General features: G+C 42.7%; 1 long non-coding RNA gene across 2 annotated transcripts in view; it reads right to left on the bottom strand.

Annotated features, from left to right (window-relative positions):
• LOC144755494 (uncharacterized) overlaps positions 1 to 22,504 on the bottom strand; it is a 30,431-nt gene extending 7,927 nt beyond the window's left edge. Inside the window, exons 1-3 of one of the 2 annotated variants that reach the window (XR_013594908.1) lie at positions 22,134 to 22,504; positions 21,060 to 21,228; positions 562 to 664 (exon numbers count right to left, since the gene is read on the bottom strand). This is a non-coding gene — a long non-coding RNA (uncharacterized LOC144755494). The remainder of the gene's footprint in view (positions 1 to 561; positions 665 to 21,059; positions 21,229 to 22,133) is intronic. The other variant, XR_013594907.1, reaches the window with a different exon arrangement.
• Positions 22,505 to 24,562: the final 2,058 nt, after the last annotated feature.

The following is a 24,562-nucleotide window of genomic DNA, read 5'->3' as shown; positions in this document are numbered from 1 at the left end:
AAATGCATTTGTGCCTTGCATATTATGTCTATGTACTTTAACAGATACTGCTCTGTCTTGATGACGTTCATAATAAATGCTCGCATAATTAAGGAAAGCAGATGTCCAATTTTCTATTGTTTTGGGAACTCTAGGTCTTTTAGCTAATTCCCACTTTTTCTCCTTGGAGCTCTCTTTTACCTGAATATCCCTATGAAATAGTTTAAAAACATCAACAAACTCATGTCTCCATATTCTATTCTTAGTCTTCTCCAATAAGTGAGAACCTAGGGGCATTGCAAATACCCATATACAGGAGTTTTGTATGAATATTTCTATCTTCCTCCTCCTCATACTGATCATCTTCTGCAACCTCAACCCCTTTGTTTGTTTGTTTACTACTGCTCCCTTCTTCTTGCATGTTCCCCATAACTTTTCTTTAAACAACCTCAGATTGTACTTCACCTTGCTTGATAGTGACAAAATCATGACCCGTTTCACCCCCACCAACACCAATAGATCTTGTTGAAATCTTCTGCACATTATCAGATTTTTGCCACGCTGCCCACCGCAATGCCTTACCTTTTGGCAATTGTGAAGAGCGCCTTTGAAATTCCTTGACATCGTCTTTGTGTTGTCTGGTCTATGTCTCTTCTTGTTCAATTGCACGGTTCGCTCTTGACGTCTGCAATATACGAAGAACACTGGTTTGCCCCAACAAATCCCTCTGATCCCCATCGCTTTGCAATTGCACTTTGTCATGGTCCCCACAGTCCCCATCTCTCAACTCACCCTCCTCTAATTCCTCACTATCATCATCATATCCAATTGTTCTTCATACCCGCTTACACAAGTCTCACTCACACCTGGTTTTTCCCCCATCTCCCACCCGACCATCATATAACCTCCACTGAGGTGCCAACGTGTTTAAACTGTTCTGAAAATGAAGGAAAACCCACTTGAGATCTTCCCTTTTCTTCGGGCCAAAGTACTAGAGCCGCCTCGTGCTCTGTTGGCCATCCTCATGTGCCAACTAATTCCGCCAACTTTTTAAATGACGCCTTTCTTTTCAAGTTGCTCTGACCCAATTGTTCCCCTATGCCCAAGCCCCCCTCCTTGACCAACTTACTACTCTTACCCTCCGCTGAAACCCTATTTGTGTGTTCCACCCATACCCACAGTCCTAACTGCCCACTTGATTCTTTAACAGGGTCCCCAGTAATTTGAGTCTCCACTGTTGAGCCCGAGCGCCGACCAATCGTAACAGCACACCCTTTATTGATCTGTTCACCTTGCCCATCCACCCCCATGTACTGAACTTGCTAACCCAATAAGGCTTCATTACACGGCCGTAAACCTTGCCTAAAAACCAATTGGTGTTCAGCTGCCTTGCCGGAAAACCATCCATCCACTACAGATGCATCAACAGAAAATTCCTGCTCGGCCAAAATTGGTACTTGTGAAACCATGTCGCTGTTACTTGACTTATAATGCATGAAAACATTCCCACAGCATGTGGGCTGCCTCATAATCAATGTAGGTGGTGCCGAGAATAATTCCCTTGCAGGCAGGTCCCCTGCCTCCCCGCCAGACACCTGAACTGCAGGCACTAATGACAAGCGTACAAACTTAACACTCGGTTTAGCCAGCATTAAATATGCCTGACCGGGAGAATTGGAAACATTTTCACTGCCAGCCAAGACAAAACGTAAGCACCGCCGCAGGGGTGGAGCCCGCCTAGTTCAGCATTCGATGCTTGAGTTCCCTAGTCTGGGAAAGACATGGCTTGGTAGTTCGGACTGGACTGTTCCCATGAGGCACAGGGACAGAACTGATTTGCATATAGCCAGTGTCTAACCCAGGGTGGTGTGGAGTGCAAAAAAACGATGGATTTAGGGCCAGATCCTTGTACTGGGGTGAATGTATGACATTGTTCTACATTCTGTCCATCAACTGTGTTTTTTGCGAGTTCCCTAGCGGCACGCTCCTGGCCCGCCTCCCTTTTCCACAAGGTAGATGGGTTGCCGGCTCCACCCAAGTGGCACCTCCCTTCCCTCTCGCCGCACCTCCCACAGAACGCCCCTGGCGAGTGACTGGGGCAGCACGCTGAATTCGCGCTGCGCTCTTCTCCTTCTGCGTAGTCAATGCTGAGACTGGAGACAGTGTTAGCTGCCCTGAAGGCACCTCAGGTGCATTCTCTTTGTCTGGCAAAATATTCACTGTTGAGTCAGTCAAAGGGAAACTTTTTGCTTTGCCCGGCGAGACAAACAAGCAACTACCGCTACCGCAAGGCCACGTGCCGCCTTCCTCTTCGGCCGCTCCAACCCACCCATGCTTCACCTGTGACTCCCGGCTTCAGTAAGTCCTCCCTACCCGCCTCACAAAGGACCCTTATTGCTTTGCAAATTTCCTCATTACTCATCATAATACCTGCCTAAGACCGAAAAAAGCTACCCTCATAAACACTTATGTGACCTGACTGGATAATATGTCAGCTAAAAACTCCCACACCCTAACGACCACCGTCGCGAGTGTCTTCCCGCCCAAAAACACCCCTAGCTATAACCTCCCTCTAGAATCCGCCCTCTACACTACCTGCACCTATCCGCACCTGTGGCCTGCTCCATTGCGTGAAAACACCCAGGGGGGGACCGGCTCGCCCCAAGCTCCCTCTGGGTCTCCTTTCTTCATTGACAAAAGACCCCTATCAGGGACATTACACGTATCACAACAGTACTCTTGAGAATCGCCAGCGACCATCAGAAAACAACTATCATATTGCTACAAATCCCTTTCTGAGTTTAAAAAATATCTTGAATGTCCGTTCCTGGCTCTGGGATACCTACCTGTTAGAACCGCCACAATCCACAACATGTACCACAACATGAAAAATGTAAGTCCTTTTAAATTATGTAAACTACTAGTAAATGTGAAATGTATTCAGCTATATGTTTTATAGTGTGATGGCCAGATACCACGCACCAAACTTCACTTTTCTGCGCCTCTGTTTAAGCCTTTTAAAGCCACTTCACTCATTCAGATAAACTCTTTTTAAGTACTGCCTTTGTAAAATCTGTACAGCAATCTATGAACAGGTGAACCGGTTTAGTCAATAAATGCATCTCTTCTCAAGAATCGATACCCCTAAGACATGTCATCTGCCCTGCTTGCCAGCAGCCTACTAAACACTCCACCCCAGCCCCCTGGCATTAATATTAATGTCGTATTTTAAATGTAGTAACAGTGATAAAGCTGAATTACTAGTGCATTCTTGTCAAGTTGGTTTCACACACATATTGATGGTTGTCCACCCCTTAGATAACTCATTTTCTAGATTACAGTGGTACCTTAAGGGTAGTGCTCCTCTCACAATGTTATGTTATGATGTTACTTCAGCTTGTATAGCGCACATACACCAAACGGTCTCTTGGGGCTAGGTAACTGTCCAAGCACGGCTTAGGAAACTTATTACACGGTATACAACCTTTACAACGCAACTTTTACCACGACCTACCATTACCACGCATTTTTTACAACGCAGGATCCATTACAACGCATACCATTACCACGCATGTATTTACAACGCAGGTACTTTTACAACGCATACCATTACAACGTAAGTATTGGTAAGTATATTATTTTATTAAAAATATTATTTGGGTTTTTGGGTAAAGGGGTATTTTTAGGGTTCAGGGTCAGTTTTCAGTTTTTTGGGTAAAGGGGTATTTTTAGGGTTCAGGGTCAGTTTTCAGTTTTTGGGTAAAGGGGTATTTTTAGGGTTCAGGGTCAGTTTTCAGTTTTTGGGTAAAGGGGTATTTTTAGGGTTTAGGGTAAGTTTTCAGTTTTTGGGTAAAGGGGTATTTTTAGGGTTTAGGGTCAGTTTTCAGTTTTTGGGTAAAAGGGTATTTTTAGGGTTCAGGGTCAGTTTTCAGTTTTTTGGGTAAAGGGGTATTTTTAGGGTTCAGGGTCAGTTTTCAGTTTTTGGGTAAAGGGGTATTTTTAGGGTTCAGGGTCAGTTTTCAGTTTTTGGGTAACGGGGTATTTTTAGGGTTCAGAGTCAGTTTTCAGTTTTTGGGTAAAGGGGTATTTTTAGGGTTCAGGGTCAGTTTTCAGTTTTTGGGTAAAGGGGTATTTTTAGGGTTCAGGGTCAGTTTTCAGTTTTTGGGTAACGGGGTATTTTTAGGGTTCAGAGTCAGTTTTCAGTTTTTGGGTAAAGGGGTATTTTTAGGGTTACGGGTCAGTTTTGGGTTTTTGGGTAAAGGGGTATTTTTAGGGTTTAGGGACAGTTTTGGGTTTTTGGGTAAAGGGGTATTTTTAGGGTTTAGGGTCAGTTTTGGGTTTTTGGGTAAATGGGTATTTTTAGGGTTCAGGGTCAGTTTTGGGTTTTTGGGTAAAAGGGTACAGGGTAAAAGTTAAATATAATTACATTTAAATTACATTAAATTAAATTGATTAAATTAAATTAAATTAATTAAATTAAATTAAATTACATTATATTCATATTTAATTATATTAATATTAAATTTAATTAATTAATTAATTAAATTAAATTAAATTAAATTTAATTAAATTACATTAATTTTAATTTAATTAAATTTTAAAAAATATTATATACTTACCAATACTTACGTTGTAATTGTATGCGTTGTAAAAGTATATGCGTTGTAAATACATGCGTGGTAATGGTACTTCGTTGTAATGGATTCTGCGTTGTAAAAATTGCGTGGTAACGGTAGGCGTGGTAAAAGTATGCGTTGTAACGTCATACATCCTTATTACACACACAACAATACACACATCACATCTGTGTTCGAGGAATTACACTTTTTAAGGTCTCTATTCAGTCAGCAGTCTCTAGGTGCTGATCACATCCACCATTATACATTTCTGATTGGTCAGCTCCCATATAAAAATGTCCCCACGCTTCATAATTCATTTCACATTGGTTGTACACCATTCCCAAGATACATATGCATGGCTCACATCATGACAGTTGACACCTAACAATGATATAGGTATTACATGGGTCACACGCCAACTGGAGAGTCCAATGATACACCTTTTACACTGGCATCACACCGATGTCGAGTCACTCCCCACCCCCCAATAATGCATGTATTGGAGAACTAAAACATGTCATAGATGTTTTATATAGGCCTAGCGACAAGTTTAAAGGCTTTACTCCAAGACTTTATATCCCAGGTTAGGTTTTCATGGACAGAACAGATGTGGGGGGCAGACAATAATTTAAGTAAGTCAACAGGTATGTTTATAGATACGGGTTGCCTTTTCTTCCAACCTGTTGTACTATATGTATCAAGAGTCAACAGACTCAAGTGCAGTTTTAGTAAAGTTAGCCGTTTTATAACATTTCACCAGCAAAATCAACAGGTCACTAGACAGGGAAAAACATTTGCTACAAATCACATGATCCTTTGTCCCAAATAGAAGTGAACCTGGAGATGTGTTGAAGTCTTTGCAGTAATCGAACAACACCAGCAAGGCAGTAGAATGTATAGTTATCTCCAATGGGCAAAAATAACTGCCCTGTAACTACACAAACTACTACCTCAGCCAGTGAAATGCCCAACATCCCGTCCAGGGAAGAACGATGATCTTGATGAAACATGGGTATGCAGAGTTTCACATATATAAATTCACATATATCTGATCTACATCAAATTTAATTTCAATTCAGCTTCCTCTTCATGAAAAACCAGTGCACAAAGTTACAAAGCAACACACAGTGGCAGACTTGTTCATTTCTCACTAGACTTGTGCCAGTGCAGGTCTGCTAGGGCTGAGAAAGGGTCAATCATGAGTCTGAATGAGACGGACTCTCTGTCACAAGTAGCCTTGAGGAGACAGACGTGCACACCACTGGGTATACACAAACTAAGTGCTCATCCCATCCAGGGAGTCATTTAGAACCTCCAGGTAATGCTCTGTTGAGGGGAAATGTCAGGTAATCTGGTTACCAGAAACCTTTTCCTCTCCAGAGCATTACAAACATCTCCCCAAATTACTAGGAGGTGATAATGCCACATTGATTTCCAGGATTGTCCATGACACTCGAAGCAGCCTCTTCCTACCAGAAAGTATAAGCATTATTAGTAAGTGTCCGTACCTTTTTACAAATTTGCAAAAATACATGCGTGTGAACTTATTACCAGATATGCCATTTCTGCCACCTACCTATGTATAGACAGTGTGCAATATCTCTCTCAGAAAAGTCTGCACATGCAGTGTTCGAAAAATATGCCCATAAACTCACTCCGCCTACGGAAACTACCAGTACAAAGACTATTTCCCTGCCATGCAACATAGTTGTGTAAAACTGAAAATATAAACCCACTCCTGTATCTTAGAGAAGAAAAGGAAAAGTGCTACTGTACGATATTTGAAGGGTGAAAAGTTAGCACTGGGGGGTTTGATATTGGTAAATCCACAGCTGATTTGAAACAGTGGGAATAGATCCCAAACAACTGGAAGTGAAGAGTGGAGTTAGACAGGGAACTGCTTTACAGGAAAAAGTTAAGAGGTTAGTGGTTAGTCATCCTGAAAGGCTTGGATGGTGCATAAAATGAACTGGCTGATCTGATAATCGGAATCCATTCTATGGGAAAGCTAGGTGAGAAGTGTGAGAGAGTAGTGGCATGAGGGATACGGGGTAAAGGTGTAAGGTGAGGGTAGCAAGTAGGGTAGGAAGGACATTCCTGACTATGGTGATCTTGAATGTAAAGTATTTTATAATGTCTGTGGCTGAGCGTGTGGAGTGTGTGAAGGAAAGACTTCGTATAGAGAATAAGTTACTAATTGTACGTTAGAGGCTTCGGGGAAGTGGGCGTAAAATGGTAGTTTGAAAGTAAGAGGCTTTGACTTTGTCAAGGGTTATAGATGGTGTACGATGTCCAGGGTAAGGTTGGGCACATTGAGGTCCTGGGGTCTTAGGTCTGTGCCACTTACGCAGGAGTTGCCTTACCTCAGCTTGTAGTGTGCAAAAGTCAGTTGTTATCCAAGGCTGTGGATTTAGATTAGTTGGAGAGCATGTACATAGGTAATAATCCATGTGAAAAGCTTCTTCAATTCTTTTAATGAATGTATCAACAGATGTGGTGTGCTGGAGTAGACTAAATTTATTTTCAGTTTAGTTTTTTTAAAAGGCAGCAGAGTCTGAGGCATGCTTTTTTTCAGACAGCAGAGGGAGGGATGGGCTGGGTAAGAGAGATAGTCTGCACAGTATGTATTAGGAGAAAGCCACAGGAAGAAGGATCAATATTTTGCAGAGAGGGTAGTATGTTAGATGTAAGGATGAGATCCAGTGGTTTGCCTTTTATGTGCATAGGTGTGGAGTGTGTGTTCTGTAGTAAGTGATCAAAACATAGTTTGAAGAATATATTTTTCTGTTGCTGTTTGGTAGTGTAAAGATTAAAATCACCACGAATTATAATGGGGTGGAGGATTTGAATAAGTTAATAGCTGTGTCAAGGTCCTTAAAAAAGGATCCCGGGGTGCCCAATGGAATGTTCAGCCCTGCCAAGTGTCACACATCTCGCGTTACACTAACTCATTTTAAGTTACAATACCGCATTACCGGATGTAAAACAATTGTCAAGCAAATAAGTTTAATTGAAAGCTGAGCATATTACCGGTTTTCATGGTCTGTAGAGTTCCATATCTTGTAAGGTTACAGAATTTATTTATTTATTTTTTATTTTGAAAGTTTTATATAGCGCGAACAAGATCTTTGCAGATATCAGAGCGCTTTACAAGGGGATGGGGGTAAAAAATACAAAGTAATAAAGCGTATATACAGAGTAATATATGAGGTAGTTAGGTACAAGGTGCTAGTTACATAGGTGGGATAAAGGACATGAGGTAGATAACAGGTGAGGTAGTGTCGGTACACAGTGTATAGACAGACAATTGCGTCAATAGTATAAAGTGCAATAATAAGGAGCATATACCTGCTTAAACGTGTTTAGAATATTTAGAGTTTAAAGGAGGGTACAGTTGAGGTAGGTGTGAGCAGGGTGTATAGTCCCACAGGTGCGAGAGTAGTAAGGAACGTTGAGATGGAGAGGGTAAAGTGTGCAAAGTCAACCAGGTGCGTCAATAATATAACAATATAACAATATACATAATCAACCAGGTGCATCAAACATTATAACAAAATACAAAGAGTGAGCGTATACAGTTAGGTTGAGGTAGGTGTGAGCAGGGTGTATAGTCCCACAGGTGCGAGAGTAGTAAGGAACGTTGAGATGGAGAGGGTAAAGTGTGCAAAGTCAACCAGGTGCGTAAATAATATAACAATATAACAATATACATAATCAACCATGTGCATCAAACATTATAACAAAATACAAAGAATGAGCGTATACAGTTAAGTAATTCGAAAACACGGGTGGCACAGTAGACCAGGGTCGGGAAGGACTTGCAAGGCAGATTCATGAGTGATACGGAGCAATAGATCATGTGTATTTTGCCATGAGGATCGCTTTAACTTCCCTCTTAAAGATTGTTTCGGAGGAGATGAGCCTTGTTTCCGGAGGGAGTGAGTTCCAGATCCTGGGTGCCATTCCTGAAAAGGAGCGTTTATACGTTTTTTCCTTCCGAAATCTTCGAGGTTTCAGCAAAAGATTGTTTGTGCCTCTAGTAGTTCGGGAGCCACCCGAAATTGTCAGCTTTTGAGTGAGATAGGCGGGTGAATTCCGGTGCACAGCCTTGTGTGTCATGCAAGCGATTTTCAGTTGTATTCTGGCTTCAAAAGGTAGCCATTTCAGTGATTTAAAGTCCGGGGAGATGTGCGAGTGTTTTTTTGAGCCAGTGACGAGTCTCGCTGCGGCGTTAAGGGATGCTCTTAGGGGTGCCGTTGTAGTTAGGGGGAGCCCGCAGAGGGCGGTGCTACCGTAATCTATGTGCGGGATGACTATAGATTGTACTGCAGTTTGGAAGTCTTTGGCAGGGAGGAAGGGTTTGAGTTTCCTCAGGGTATTGATTTGAAAGTTCGCTCCTTTGGTTGCCTTGCTGATGTGCTGCTGCATGTTGAGATTGGTGTCCAGTGTTATGCCTAAAGATTTTGCGGAGTCAACTACGATGGGCTGTACATTTAGAGCCGTTAAATGCTTAAGCCATGTTTGAGCCGTGGATATTTTAGCGGGAGGTGAGATCAGGAGGAACTCGGTCTTCAGAGCATTGAGTTTGAGGTGATTCTCAGAAAGCCAGGATTGAGTGTTTCTGATTGTGGTGTTCAGAAGCATGATGTCCTTGGGAGATTGTATTTTGAGATAAAGTTGGGTGTCGTCGGCATACATGTGAAAGTGCACATTAGATGCCTGTAGCAACGTAGTGAGAGGTTCCATAACTAGGTTGAACAGTGTTTTGGAGAGGGAGGATCCTTGAGGGACGCCTAGCGATACAGGTACCGAAGAGGACAGCAGGTTGTTGCTTTTGAATCTTTGTGTCCGGTTGTGTAGGAATGAGGTGAACCACTTTAGAACAGTCCCAGATATGCCCATTCTTGTGTTTAACAGTTCGAGTAAGTTCTCATGTTTAACTGTATTGAATGCTGCGGAGAGATCCAGAAGGATGAGGAGGCAGGTGTCGTTTTGGTCTAGGATTTGGAGGGTATCGTCCACTATGTGAGTCATGGCAGTTTCGGTGCTGTGCCCTGCTCGGAAGCCTGACTGATGAGCGTTTAGGAGATCAAACTTATCTATGTGTTTAGTCAGTTGTTGCTGTACACATTTTTCCAGCAGTTTAGCGAGAGTGGGAATGTTTGTAATAGGGCGGTAATTGTTTAGATCAGTGGGGTCTGCTGTTGGTTTTCGGCCAGCCAACATATGGGGAGTGCCTAGGCCCACGAAGTTTAGCGAGCTGCAACACCCCATTTTGCTCGACTATCTGTATGAATTGACGGTTAAATTGCGTGTTTTATATCAACAGGTCCACAACACCTTGCCTCCGGTTTCCGAGACACCGGGTCACTCCATTGACCCCGGCTCCTGGGTACTGGTCAAGAATTTCCAGAGGACAAGAAACGACCAGCCCAGATGGACCGGACCACACCTCGTCCTCCTGTCTACAAGGTCGACCGTTAGAGTGGAGGGGAAGGCCAATTGGGTCCACGGGATCCATTGTAAGAAAATACCTTTCCCTCTGCCACATGACCAATGGGTCCGGACAGGAGGCACTGACTCAAAGCGCACAACTAATGAACGTGTAAAGGAAGCTAAACGTGATTGTGACAGTGAGAACATTTTTCAAGAAACTACGCCGCCATCAGAACAATTGAACTCTGTGGAACCTGAGCTACTATTTCCGGACCAGACAATAACCGGGAAAAGACGCTATAATTTGCGACCAAGAAAAACAGACTAAAAGTAAAAGTGATTTATTTTTATGATCCGAGAGAACAACCTGTGGACTAATAAAAGAATAAGTTTTTTTCCCAAAATGCTATTTTTGAAAGTACAGATTCTCCCATCTAGGTAACTTGCTTATTTTTGTTTTTTCGAACCGCCATCCGGGTTCCGCTGCTAGGGTCGCGGTTGATTAAAGACTTTTGGGTGCAGCTGACAACAATAGGTTGCTGGTTCCAGTTGGTCGAAGGGAGCCACCCTAGACTGACGGAAGCATCCTTTAGCAGAAACAACCTACCGCCGCGGGCAGCACCTTAGAGAGGATGGAGTTTCCTGATGTGGAGAGAACTGCCAAACAAATGAACTTTAAGCAGAGACTTTTGAAAGCAATGAGAAAGAAAATTTTTATAATAATGTGTATTTTTATGCTATTTAGCGTAATGGTGTTTTTAATAAGCTATGTTCTATTCTCTTTTCATGTGACATTCACGCCCACTACATCACCCATACCTCCCCCTACTGTTTCCTCTCATTCTTTCCACTCTTTGCCTGACCACGAATCAAATAGGAGATTAGAGTTCATTAATAACTCCTTCGTTCAGCTATTATACCAACACCAACTTGTAATGAACACAACCAACTGTTGGGTGTGTGGTCTCATGCCCCACACCACGGATAGAGGTATCCCCTATTTGGTCCTGCCATTTAGTCGCAATGGGTCAGTATGGGCATATAGAACAATGTTCATATATGCACGAGAAATCCAACCCCTACGTTCGGTAAAAGACAACTTCAAGACTAGCCCCCTAGTCAAGGGTATAGTTGACATGATCAAGGTAGTAACTTCTTACGAAGATACCCCGGATGATGAGATACTTGCATATGTAGGTTGGAATGTGACAGGATATGGCACTACATTAAGTGAGAAACAGCAAGCCAAGAGATCGTCCCCTATCTGGATCGTACCCCATCAAGGTCACCTGTGTCTGCAAGGTATTGGTAGGAATCCCAGAGCTCAGCTAGGGAAGAGTGTCTGTACAGAAACGTACGTTTTTGGATCTCAGACTTCCCCTGCCTTTTTAGCCGCAAAGGGTACTTATTTTATCTGCCATGATAGAGCCTATACATGGTTGCCCCCTGACTTCTCGGGCTCATGTTTTGTTTCATTCCTGTTACCTCCCACCTACACAGCAGCGGCGAATTACCATCGGACAAGGGTAGTTCGAGGTGTTTTGAGTAAAGAAGACACTGCGGGTCAAGAATTTGGTGACTTTGCAATGGGTGTTCTGCCGTTCTGGGGAGCCATGGTTAACAGCAGAAACATAAGGCAATTGACAAGGGTAGTTGAATCCACCGTGATTGAAACTGCTGGTGCCCTTAGTAACCTGACTGCTGAGCTCCAGTCGGATCGACTGATGACCCTTCAGAATCACAAAGCAGGTGGCGCACGCACAGCAGCCAATGAGAGTTCTGCTATGCTTTGATGGGACCAGGCTGGTTCATCCTGATTGGACAGTGTTATGCATGTGTTATATAGGTAGGCTGACCTGCTTACCTACCCAAGCACTAATTAGTCAGTATAGTATGCACGTGCGTGCAGCCGTATGGCAATAGAGAGACGTTTTTTACTGGCAGGCGGTTCATGCACTGTTAGTTCTGCTAAAGTAAGAAGTTCAACAGCCGCCTCATGTGGACAGACAGTGACAGGGACTGAAAGGCTCAAGTCGGCGCAGACAGGATGTTTTCAATCTCAAATTCCTGCTGTAGCCAGCCCGGGCCACCAGGAATTACTGCCACTTGAATTTAATTAAAGGACAAGGGAGTCCTCATCGACACCTGCTGCTTTCCCCTGATGGGGATTGGGGGTGTTCTCCAGGGGCTTTGTGTAGTCATGGTAAGAGGAGGTGCAGAGGGCCTAAAGGCTCTGAAGACAGCGCGCCAGGCCATGCCCTCTTCATTTGTGATGAGTATTGTACACTTAATTTCTGATCACTGTTTGAGATCATTTAAGTGCTAAAACTTAGTGCTATAATGCAGTGCTCCCGCATCACCTGTAAATGTTGCCTAAAGAAAGAGACATTCTAAGTTGAAATTGTCGATTTATTACAGTTTGTGCAAAAATGGGTTTTTGGTTTAAACAAACACCGATCGATAACGGAGATTCTCGTAAAGGATAGAAACATACATTTCCAATTCCCAATTTCGCTTCCACTGCCTATAGGAGTTGTAATCATCTGCTTTAGTTATTAGAAAATGAGATCGGGTTGGCTGAGATTCAAGGTTGTTCCTTTACACAGATATGAAAAAAAATGTGAATAGTAGAAGAGACACACACGGCATACATGGGGCAAAATAAGCTGCGAGCGAGTGTACTACTCTCCCTAATTATTCCGGTCCAAAGAGGCAGAGTAATGCTTAACTGTGTATGAGCTACCTTTTAACTGATTTAGAAAATTCTAACCCTTCCCTGAAAAAAAGCATGCTGTTCCTTCAAAGCTAGCTTTACAAATTCACAATCTAATGCTGCTAATTAGATTCAACACAGTACTCATGGTATACAGACAGGAGCCTCAGAATCATCTAGGTCACTGTGCTAGCCTGGGATTTAATGTCCCTTCTGGGGAGAGATCGTAGAATTGTCGGGGCAAGTTAACGCAGAGGGTTAATGTGCCTACTGCAAAGAACGCGCATCACGCCTATCACAGAACCTATTGTTGCTAAAAGGGATTAGTTTGGGTAGAATTGTATTCTTATTAGCAAAACCAACCCCAACCATTGGCGTGCGTCCTCCAGATCAAACACTTAAAATATACTGTACAGTTACACAATTGTTTAAAAGAACGATCAGCTTACAAGGACACAAGGTGAGTGCACTTCCTTTTCAGGTGCTTTCAAGATATTGTAGTTTATAGTTGTAAAATGGGTTCAATTTCTGTTTTATAGGTTTTCTTCGTCTTCATTGCTTGATTGTGATCGTGAGAAGGTGTCGCTCATAGTCGCTGAATGTCACTCATAATTACACTGAAATTATGAAACTGGAGCACAGAGGCAATCTGAACCCCTGGCAGCTATGACTGTTAGCTCTCAAAGGGGCAATGAAAAAGGTGGAATGCTTTTCAAAGAATGTAGAGATTGGTAGGTGAAGGACTTTGTTATGTTTTACTTATTTTTTAATATAAAGCCAAATCTTCCACCTTTCGTGTAGATTTAATCTTTTTAAACTGTCCCTTTTAAACAGAGGACCCGAGGCCTCTGCTCGAAATGACCTAAAAGCCATTACACTAGAGGAGCAGGCCTTGCTGTAAATTCAAAGCAGATTAATTTTAGCTCAGGAAAAAGAACTAATCCAATTGTGTGGCGAAGTAAATTAATTTCAGATCATAAAACAGCGCAGCGTTCTGCTGTTTGGGCGTTTGCTGCACAGTCATAACTATTATTATGAGCTGAGGCTTGTTTCGCGCGCCCTGCCAGGCACTCGTGCTCTGCCCAGGCAAGCAAGCTCTCAGGGCAGAGAGTCAGAGCTCCAACTTTATATAGGGAGGAAAAAATAGTCTGGTGGCAGCTCCGCCCACTGCACACTCACCGTACTGATATTGTCAACAATGCAATGTCTACAGCTAAGAAGCCAGGCGTCACTGCAGGCCGAAAGGTTGTCAGTAAAGTTGTTCCTATTGCATAAGTCGGGTGGTGCGAGCACAGGTTTGACACTCTAGTGGAAAATTATAGGGCCAGATGTACGACGCCCAAAATAGCGCCTCGCAAATTGCGAGTATTTTGCAACTCGCAATTTGCGAGGCGCTATTTCGGATGTACAACAGTGTGTAACACACTGTTAGCGATTCCCAATGGGGTCGCAAATTGAGAGGCTCATGAATATTAATGAGCCCCTCGCAATTTGCTACCCCATTGGGAATGGCAGGCCCTCCCAGGTATGGTGGCCTGCTGGGCTCAGCAGACCACCATGTATAGAACTGCTTTTAAATAAAGCAGCTTTTTTGTTGTTAATTTAAATGCAGCCCGTTTTCCTTAAAGGAAAACCGGATGCATTTGAAAAAGAAAAATGAACCTTTTCAGTTTCATTTTTCAAGGGCAGGCAGTGGTCTCTCGGACCACTGCCTGCTCTTAAAAAATATTTTCCAACATACTCACAAAGGAGAAGGGGTCCCCAGCGGACCCCTTCCCCTTTACGAGTGGTTTACCACCTACTTGAAGAAGGTGGTAAACTGCGAGTGTTTTGCAGCCGCACATGCAGTCACAAAACACTAGTACATAGCATGTGGACTCGCTATTAGGAAGCGACGCCCCTCCTAATAGCGAGAGTCGCAAATGCTGCTCGCAAAATAGCATGTGTACATGCCACAAACTAGAGGTGCTCCCATTTGCAACGGCAAAAAAGGGTCGTACATCTGACCCATAGACTTATAGCTCACTGCTGAGGGCTAAGCTGGTTGTGAAATGCCTAGGCCAGAGTCGTAGGCTATTAGAACATTCCACCCAACAAGTGTAGAATGTTCTAAAGTAGATAAAGAAGAAACATAAAGACACATTGGAATGGTGAAGCAGAAGGCTTGAGTCATTATAAGCCCAAAGATACCCGATTGTCTGCAGTATAGCTCTCAACATTCCAATGTTCTAATATTATTTTTGTCCCCTTCTCCACGTGTTTTAGAGGCCCACTGTGGCAGTGTCTCATTTGCAGGACTGGGCTACTGAACGGTGGGGTACTACAGCCTGAGGCAGATTTCTGGAGTGCATCAGCAATAGTCTGAAGCACAGAACTTTGGGCCATAAGAATGAGGTGTTAGTGAGCTTGTGTGTGCTGTGACAGTGCATTTGTCTCTCAGGATTTGTTTGGCAGCCCTATGAAGGGAACTGAGGCAGGAGCTGGCTAACTAGGGGCTGCTTTCCAGGCCCACCACTGTCTGTGAACCAGTAACAAAGAGATGGCAGGCAGAACCATCTATCTCACAGGATACCACCGCTACACACGGCTGCTGACCACTGGTCTTATGCAAAGTTCTGCGGGCATAAGGTGCTGTTCTCCCATTTAACACATCAAGGAGAAGGGTGAAGGACGGAGAGTAGGGAAAAGCTGAACATCAGCTTAGCTCTTCGGCCTTAGCCACCAACACCTGACCTGGAGCATACAGAAGATCATCCCCAATATGAGAAATGCACAATATTTATTGTATTGGCATGGTTTGGAACTTTTCAGGGCATCCCAACAAGTCTCAGGGTCGGAGAAAATCTGCTCACACTACTCTTAAACATAATTGTAATTTCCATGTGCAGAACGCCACTTGAGGCTCTCGAGTTAAGACGAATGGCAGTGACAACTTTTTCAGACTTATACAATGATTCTCCTTGACAAATACCAATTTAACATTACAACAGTAAAAAAACACACACGTGCTTGCGAAAATTATATTTATAGAAGAGTGAGACGTTCTCAAGGTCAGGGGAACGCCCGAGATGTCGATGTGATGATGCTACCTTACAACACGAAATATGATTATGCCTAGTATTTAAAGTATGCTGTAGATATCTATTCGCAGGATTAAGGAAATAGTAGGTCTAGGGTACATACACATTAAAACACTTCTTGTTGGGTCTACACCCTGATCCCAGAATGGGAAATAAAAAATTTAAATCTAAAGTTCGTTCCTAATGCTAGCAAAAAAGACTCATAATCATGTAATGGCTAACTTGGGCCCCCCGCCCCAGTCATGGATAAAAGGTGTTGCTCATTGTCTAAATTATTTTTGATGGCTTTTGTGGCAGGTTACTTTCTAGACACCAGAAAAATGCTGTTTTCTGCATAAAAAATAAACCTTGCTTTAAAAAAAGAAGATTGGGGTGTGCTCTTAGTAAGAGTAGCTGAGCTTTTGGCTTAATCAGATACTATTTATGAATTAAATGTGCACAGTGTCTGAATCTCTATACGGGATAGAAGGGTTTCTTTGTAACTAGATGTAGGGACATTATAAAAGTGTACATCCACTGCCCGCAATTACACATTTAATGATTAGCTTAAGCAATTTGTATGTGTAATGTAACATATTCCGTTGGTCAGTCATGACTACGCCCTGCCACTTTTACGGCGGCGTTTATTGACTAATCTCAGAGGAGTGAAAGGCAAAGGACCTAAATTCAAAGAAAAAAAGTACTGCTCCTAACTGGATGATTACCGATGAAGAGCAGATCTAATTCAGATCGACAACCACTTTTGTAAATTTTGCCCAATAAAGACCACACATGACACAATGGTTGGAGCATTAGTTAGAAAGATGCCTGAAATAAAATAGACAGTATTTTGAGGAAAAATGTTCCAAAAATATTCAGTGTTCCAAGGAGGTATTTAATCTTCAAATCTGTGAGTACTAGCATTTACCTCATATGACTCTACTGATTATATGTCCAAAAAAACACCAACAAAAAGTACCTAAGAAATATCCCTAACAAGGATACGCAGTAGGAGGGGAGAAGGTATCAGGTTTCATTTCAAATTGCTTTGTTTCTTGCCTGGAGGTGAGCTTGTTAGGTAGCACAAATGGTTAACATATTTTCTGCAGAATTCTCTGCCCTAGACTTCCATTTTTCCGAGGTCAATAAATTGACTGTCATTCAGTAGGGTAACGTTGGGTAACCTGTTAGCTACAGTTCTACGAAGCTGCAGAACTGAACTTGCAAGCACTATTTTAATTGTTATTCTAGGACTATCTTAATTCTTCATGCAGAACAATTCTCAAAATGACAGCTATCTGGGAACTGAGAACCTGCAAGCTAAAGCAGTTATCCCAACATCACACTGTGTTCATAGCAACAGAGTAAGTTGGTATGATTCCCAATTCATCAGACTGTAAAGCAAGCCACGACCAGAAAGAGCAGGTAAATCGTCTTTTACTGGTTGAGGTTTCCTTGATTTGTTGGATGAGGTCTACAATGTTGTCCTAATTGTTATTGCCAGCCCTCTTACGCAGTCTCGCTACCATTATAGTCTCCTTGAAGAAGTAAGAAATTTCCCCAAATGAAAACAATTATCTATAATTACCCAAAACATCACTAACAAGTACTGACAGAAGTAATATCATGTTTCATGTCAAGAGTCTCATATTCCACCTGTGCAGAAATCATCACATTGTAGATTTAAGCACATGGTGAAAGCACATATTTTTTCTCAGTGGGGTAAAACATTTTTTCCCACTGGAAAAAGCCCGTCCCCTAAAACCCCAACAAATCTGGGGGGGATCCGTCCCACTTCCCATCCTAGAAGAGGAGGCCTTTCCTTGGGTACATATCCAACAGTTCCCAGGTTGCGGAGGGGCACTTCGGAGTTTGTGAATGTCCACAAATGTAAGTTTGTAAGCGCTCACAAACTTACAAGGCAAACAACACCTGGAGAAAAACGTCCCATGTGCAGTAGTAAATAAGTTTATGCCTGCCATGAATACTTTTGTGAATTCCTGGCAAGCTTAAATGAGGTTAATTATTTTCAGCCATTCGTTTTCAGTTACTGTCAATAACACCTTTGTGAATCTAGCCCAATACATATCTCTATAATAAGCTTGTTCCTTACATAGCACTGTATATAAACAGTTAATATTAGTACCCACCTCAAAATGATTGAAGGCTAAGGCTATGATGGCCTTTGTGGGAATCGAATCTATGATGTGTACATGGATCTCATCAGGGTATATTTAACTCACTAAGTTAGTTTACCATAGAATGCATCTGTGAAGCAGGTAAAGCTACCAGATAAAAATGTACCTGTCACTTCTAAGCACATGCAGCCAGCATTTCAGAGTGCAACATCTGGAAGACCATTGGGAAACTGGGTAGACCTTTGCTGTCTGCCATTAGAAGTTACCTTTATTCCGACATCGTTGAAAAGTCCATCAAGGTTTTCAGTGTACAAAATATCATGAAAACCACTTTGACATGACCATATAGCTACTGTTAAAATCCTCTCAGGATATGTATGTACTGTATTGTTTGTTATGCAGTATGACTAGATGAACTGGTTTCCAGGTTTCTTAACTTCTTACCGTAACCAAAAGGCGTCATGTCACAAGTGACACCATAACTCAAACCTGGCGTTTTAGCCAGCACACCTTGGTACATCGGTCTTCACAGCCTTTATAATAATGAACACATGAGAATGGCAATTGCTTTGCTGCAAAGTTCTCCACACTCAAAGGGGCAGGCGTGTCATGGCTACATGAAATGCTAGGATGAGTCTTCCTGTATTACGTGTTCTCAATCATAAGAGCAAAATGAAAGAAAAAACAGCCAACAAGATTTATAAGCATCATAATCTCCAGCCTGTGAGTGAACAGTCACTCTGGTAGAGGTTGTAGAGAAACTCTGGATATCAGCCAGTACACTGCCGGGGACTCAAATATATGACATATTTTAAGCACAGTGCTATTTAAGAATGCCTGAGACTTTCTAACTTGGCATTTCCTGATTAGCATTTTTTGAGATTTGTTTTTCTCGATTTGAAACTTTCAGAAACAATTTGCATTGAGCACTGCCTTCAGTCTCATAACTTTGTGGCCGTCACTGACTCAGTTGCTATAACGTGCTCTCCTGCTTCACAGCAGGACACTAAACATTCCAATTCTGAAGTAGTAGTGCATGAAGGAATGTACATTAAGCTGTACGGTGCTGCCAAGCAGCTCACGCCCGACCTTCCACACATGAACTTGTAGGACTATGCTCTTGAGATTATAACTACTTTCCCAGGCATAGCTGTTCCATTTGTGACACCTTCGGGTACTTCTAGTTTCCTAGACAACAGTGTATTACATTCTGTTACTTGCAGCTTCACTTTTACGAGTTAGTGTGGGCTAAAAAAAATACAAGGATGCAAGTGCTGTTAGCTGAAAAGACAGGATTGGCCAATGGTGGCACACCTAGGATGATGCTGATTTAAAATGGGTGACATATAAACGCACTAATAGACTGGGGGCAAAGCTATTATGAGGCTTTTTAATAGAGGTGGGCAAGCCAATGAAGGCTCCACCCGGGCCCAAGCGAAATATCTGGCTCTGGCACAGCTTGATGTACTCTTCAGCCCTCAAATCCAAAACAAAACACGCTGTTATGGTGCTTCTGACTGCCACCTAATCTCTAACCTCATGGACCAAGACTTAGAAAAAAAGAATTAACTTTAACGTAAAACAGGAGAGAGGAAGACATACCCATCTAGTGGCTAATTTGCACCTGAAATAAGAAAACATGGGATCAATTCAGCCTCCCTACAAAATGAGTGATCGTAGCAACTATTTTATTTCACCATGCCGCCTATTTTTTATTATTACATTTGAGAGCAGCTTGAAATATGAGTTAAGGATGTGAGCTGTACAAAAGTATTTTGTTTAATAGACTTTAATGGTGCTCCATGTATTATCAGCATCTTGGCCAAACATAACCGACTAGCTTCTTAGTTCACTAAAAGCATTGTCATCAGGGCGGGTTAGAAGGGCATTAATAAATGTCTCTCAATGTAATGATATACCCTGATGTAGTGTAGGGATATAATTGCATGTTAAAAAAATTCACTTTTTTCGAATTTTCAAAAGTATTATTTACAGGGGTGAGTAACAATAGAGTAAACACACAAAGTTTGGCAAAATTACGGGAAATTAAGTCTAATTAGTTGAAATGCAAATCCATCTGTAGTCCTATATTTAACCTCATCGCTGCGGCGGCTATTCCGCCGCAGCGCTAAGGGGGCGGGGGCCCGCGCGGCGCGCCCATGCTGGTGACGGAACCGCTCCGTCACCAGCCGCGGTTGAGCTGTGCTCATGACAGAGCGGTTCCGTCATGGCCCCGCCTGCTTAATAGAACGCGCCGCATATGCGCGAAATCAGCGCCGCGCAGGCGCGTCGGGCAGGCCATGACGGAACCGCTCCTTCATCAGCACAGCGCCACCGCGGCTGATGACGGAGCGGTTCCGTCATCAGCACGGAAAGGGTTAAGCATGAAAGGTGGACTTGCATCAATTTTATAGCAAAAATGCATTTCACGCCATAAAATAAGTCTCCCCCCCCCCTAAAAATAAGGCAGTACAAACAACAGACACTCACGTTCTGTTGCTCCAGTGAATTAACCCCTTCGATGCTGGCCCGTTTCCGCCGCTGTGCGGTAAACAAACGAACAGGGCGGGGCCGTGACGAACCCCAGCCGTCATCCGCACACGAGCACCGCGGAGCATGACGGCTGGGGTTCGTCACCAGCATGCAAGGGGTTACGGGATCATTTAAGTGCGAAAGGCCTGTGATTTCACAAAGTGGAATGCCTCATTCCATAATTTGTGGGTATCACGCGTAAATGAAAATTACTAAAATTGCATGAAATACATCAACACAATCTTGCATTTTGCATGCCTAATTTATAAATTAAGTTTGCTGCATTATTTACATGCCAGACAGTTTCATGGCTCGGCTCATAGACAGGCTCCTCGAGCCAAGCTCTCCTTGTTAAAATCATAGGAGCACCGTACTGTTTATTCATCTGGGGAAGTTAGCATTAAATATCAGTTTCCTGTTTCAGAAAATGATAATATGCTAGAAACAGAACGAAAAAAATATGTATCGCAGAATCGCACTTTTATACGAACATATCTCGATAAACACAGCAAAAATATAGTTCATTACTGCTCTTTACTGCGCCTTTAAATTTCGACTCTCCGGTTGAACTGGCGCAGCCTACCTTACTGTTCCAGGAAAGTGCTTTAGTGGCTCTCCGCTTAGCCAATGAGAAATCCCCACCGCTTATAATCCAAGTATTCGTCCAATGATCGGTAGAGGAAACTCAGTTGCTTCAGTGCCATGCCACGCGAGCAGTCAGGGAAAAAATGCTTATGTGAGAGAAAAGAAGCCTGTGCAGAGGGGGAAGCAAATGCGTATTAAAGAAAAGACCTGCATTTGTCCACTCCACCCATGTTCAAGGACTATTCCCTTTTAAAATAACACCCCGACATTCGTGTTTTTTTAATTTATTTCTCGTCGTCCGTAATTAAAAAGAAAGTATACGCTTTCAACTGCATGTCAATGGCGGATGATGAAATCTCTGCTCCTTTTCCTTCAGTCATGTTCAGTCGCAACCCTACCATGCTGGCCATTTCTGCAAATGCGTACGGGTGGATTCTTTACGTTTCAGGAATATACATTATGGACAGCACGTTTGGTCGGTTTGCAGTTAATGCACGTGGTCTGTAGTGCTATATAATTTTAAAAAAACGTGCATTCTGGACATATACGGATATGAGCAAAGCTCCTCGAGGGAATTTGATCCACTGTGTTCACTCTGCAAAACCCTTAATTGATAAAATGAGGTGATCAGTCCTACTGGCATAGGAGAATGTACAGTATTCACATAATGAAACGAGTCATAAACTTGCTAATCAGTAAAAGAATCTACGAGGCACGCTGGAATAAATATGAAAAGTGCTCTGACGCCTGACCTGGCATGGTTCCTGCTTAACACAGTCATAAAATAAAGACCTTCAATTAAATATTATATTGACGTTTGCCTTGCATTTTGTCTGAACTACTGGGCAGGGGCTGCTCCGAAAAATAAAACAGGGAGTAGAGAATCTTTATAAAGTAATCATATCCCCTAGGCACACAACAGGCATGCAGATCTTTTTTTTTTATAGAACCTTTAAACACAGTCATTTAAGCACACTACCCATCGTGGATTGCAAACCCCACAATGATAAACTGTGGGTCTGCACAGCTTGATGACAAAAAGAAAAGAAATAAAAGCACAAAATATACTCACTTCACTTCTACTCAGTCGCATGGCGCCCTTTTTTCAGGGTGTAACGGATTTAGCGCCATAAAAAAAAAGGCGGTGAAAAACATACCCACGTTACGTGCTAGTAAAATAAACGTATTTCTTCTGAGATAAAATTATATTTCGCTTTTTCAGACAGCATTCAGATTTCCTTTTCCTTCGTTTTTTGTTGCGAGCCTTCCAGAATCTTTGCCCTTCCTCCAACATCCTTATGATTTGTAAAAAAAAAAAGAATATATATATATATATATATATGTGTGTGTGTGTGTATATATATTCTGCCCCAAATAAGTGGGTTTCTGCTGCTTTCTGATTCCAAGCAGTAGCTGGAAATGTTTAAGAACAGGACATGCAGCTCGCTGATGGAGTTCAGTGGAAAAAAGAGGAAAACTCCCTCTCTGCAGTTGCATGATGCATCATGGGTCTCACATGGCAGAGGTCCAACAAGAGCCTTCCTGAAATTTAAAGCTACACTGCACATTTTCTTTGTTAAAGGGGCCATGTCCTATTTCTTTTTTGTCGACTTTGTTGAGCATACTTTGAGTAACTCTCAAATATGTTCATGTATTTTTATGACCCGATACTCCTTTAACCCAAAGTAGTCTACTTAATTAGCCTTCTACTAATTGATACTGATTTTAAAACAATGTGAAACATCAATAGTGTTTTTACCTAATTTGATCAAAATAGGTACAATCTTTAGGAATGAGAACTGCATTTTGAAATGTATAACAGATGTAAATTAGGTAATAACCCTGCTATTTCATGGTATTCACTTTTCTAAACATGGGATGTGTGGTACCAATGCATAGCAGTACAAATAGGAGGCACACATACAAATAAACAATGACATTTACATATGTTTCACTTTTATCATTTCATATTATTTTACAGAAATGCTATAGGTATATATCATATGTAATTCTAGGTACCTTTTAGTATCTCTCCAGGTGTCAAACCAATCAAATCACTGTTAAATACCGTTTAGTTATCATCCATATGATAGCCTGAATGTATAAAGAAATTTGGCCAATTGGGAACTCCTGGAGTTTTGGACTTTAGTGCAGGTCATTTGTCTCCTGTATTGTCCCAGACATTTGCCTGCCTATCTTCATGGTCCACAACACCATAGTGGGCACCTGTATTTGGCCAATAGGAGTTGGTTTCTCACATATATTGATTAAGACAACCCCTATATAAAAAAGGCAAACATTAGCAGTCCTGAAAAATTGCTACGGATCCAGTATGGGACTATACAAGACAAGAAACATATTTATCAACTATCCTGATCCATTCTTTCAAATGTTGATAGTTTGGAACTAAGTTTCTTGGAACTGCACACACACTTATGGTTTCATTGATAGAGAGAGGACATGTGCTGGACTGGTAATACTCTCATCTCTTCCACTTTTGTTTAGAGAAATGAGGAATAACCAGGAAAACTGGTGTGATTCTCCCAGCAATTGTTCATTTCTAACTGGACCATCAAGGTCCCACTTCAATACTGTTTAACTCTGCTCCCCTAATTGCAGATGTGTTACCTTTATCTCTGGGGGAGGGTGTGAAGTTCATGGACCAAACGCCAATACGCTCAAAGAAAAGCCCTTCCTCTTTCTCCTCCTGAATCCTCCAATTCATGTGTCACAACTTGCCTGCTCGGATCGAGGGTGAAGAAGACAGTGAGCATGCATTTTCCCCCTTACGTCTCTCCCCTCCTCTATTCCCATTCTCCCTTGGTTGTGGCTGTTTGTGAGGTGGAGGACGCCGTTAAGGGACTCCGCTTCCTGGATTCCAAGTCGGCACACGTGACGGGGTCATATGAGCTAATCAGACGCCCTGGAGAGCCCGTAAGGGGCTTCATCTCCGGCTTCCCTCATGTGGATGAGGAGATCCGGAGTACAGGGGAGTACTCCCGCGCGTACGACCAGAGGAGCAGGAGGACCGGCAGAGAGATGAACCCCGAGATCGGCAGCACGTCGGAGGAAGACGTCGTGCACCAAGCCGCGGAGTCTCCATTTTGGGAGGTCGCACCAAGGACTCACCCCGAAGACCCAAGAAGGGAGCCGGACCCAACCTGGCAACACGAGTTCGCCAGCTACGTTCCTGAATGAATGTGGCTCACAGAGGTACATGGCTGCCTCAGGGGACTATTTAACAAGGGTCGCTCTGATGCTAGAGCATTGGAGGTGGAGAAGGGAGGGGTTTGAGGGTACTCTGCAGTATGCTCACAGCGTGTATTGGGTCTGTGCAATTAACTGACCAGCGCGATACCTCTTGCTTAAAGCGCGACACTGGTGACGGGAAAACCGGGTGTTTGTCAACCCCCACTCCTTCATCCCTCAATAATCAAACAACACTGAACAGTTTATTCAAGAGTCTCTCTCTTCCGAGGAACAAGCCCGACTAGGCTCAAA

The sequence above is a fragment of the Lissotriton helveticus genome, chromosome 5_1, assembly GCF_964261635.1.
Source record: "Lissotriton helveticus chromosome 5_1, aLisHel1.1, whole genome shotgun sequence".
Classification (NCBI taxonomy): domain Eukaryota; kingdom Metazoa; phylum Chordata; class Amphibia; order Caudata; family Salamandridae; genus Lissotriton; species Lissotriton helveticus.
This window is presented reverse-complemented; position numbering and strand designations above follow the sequence as displayed.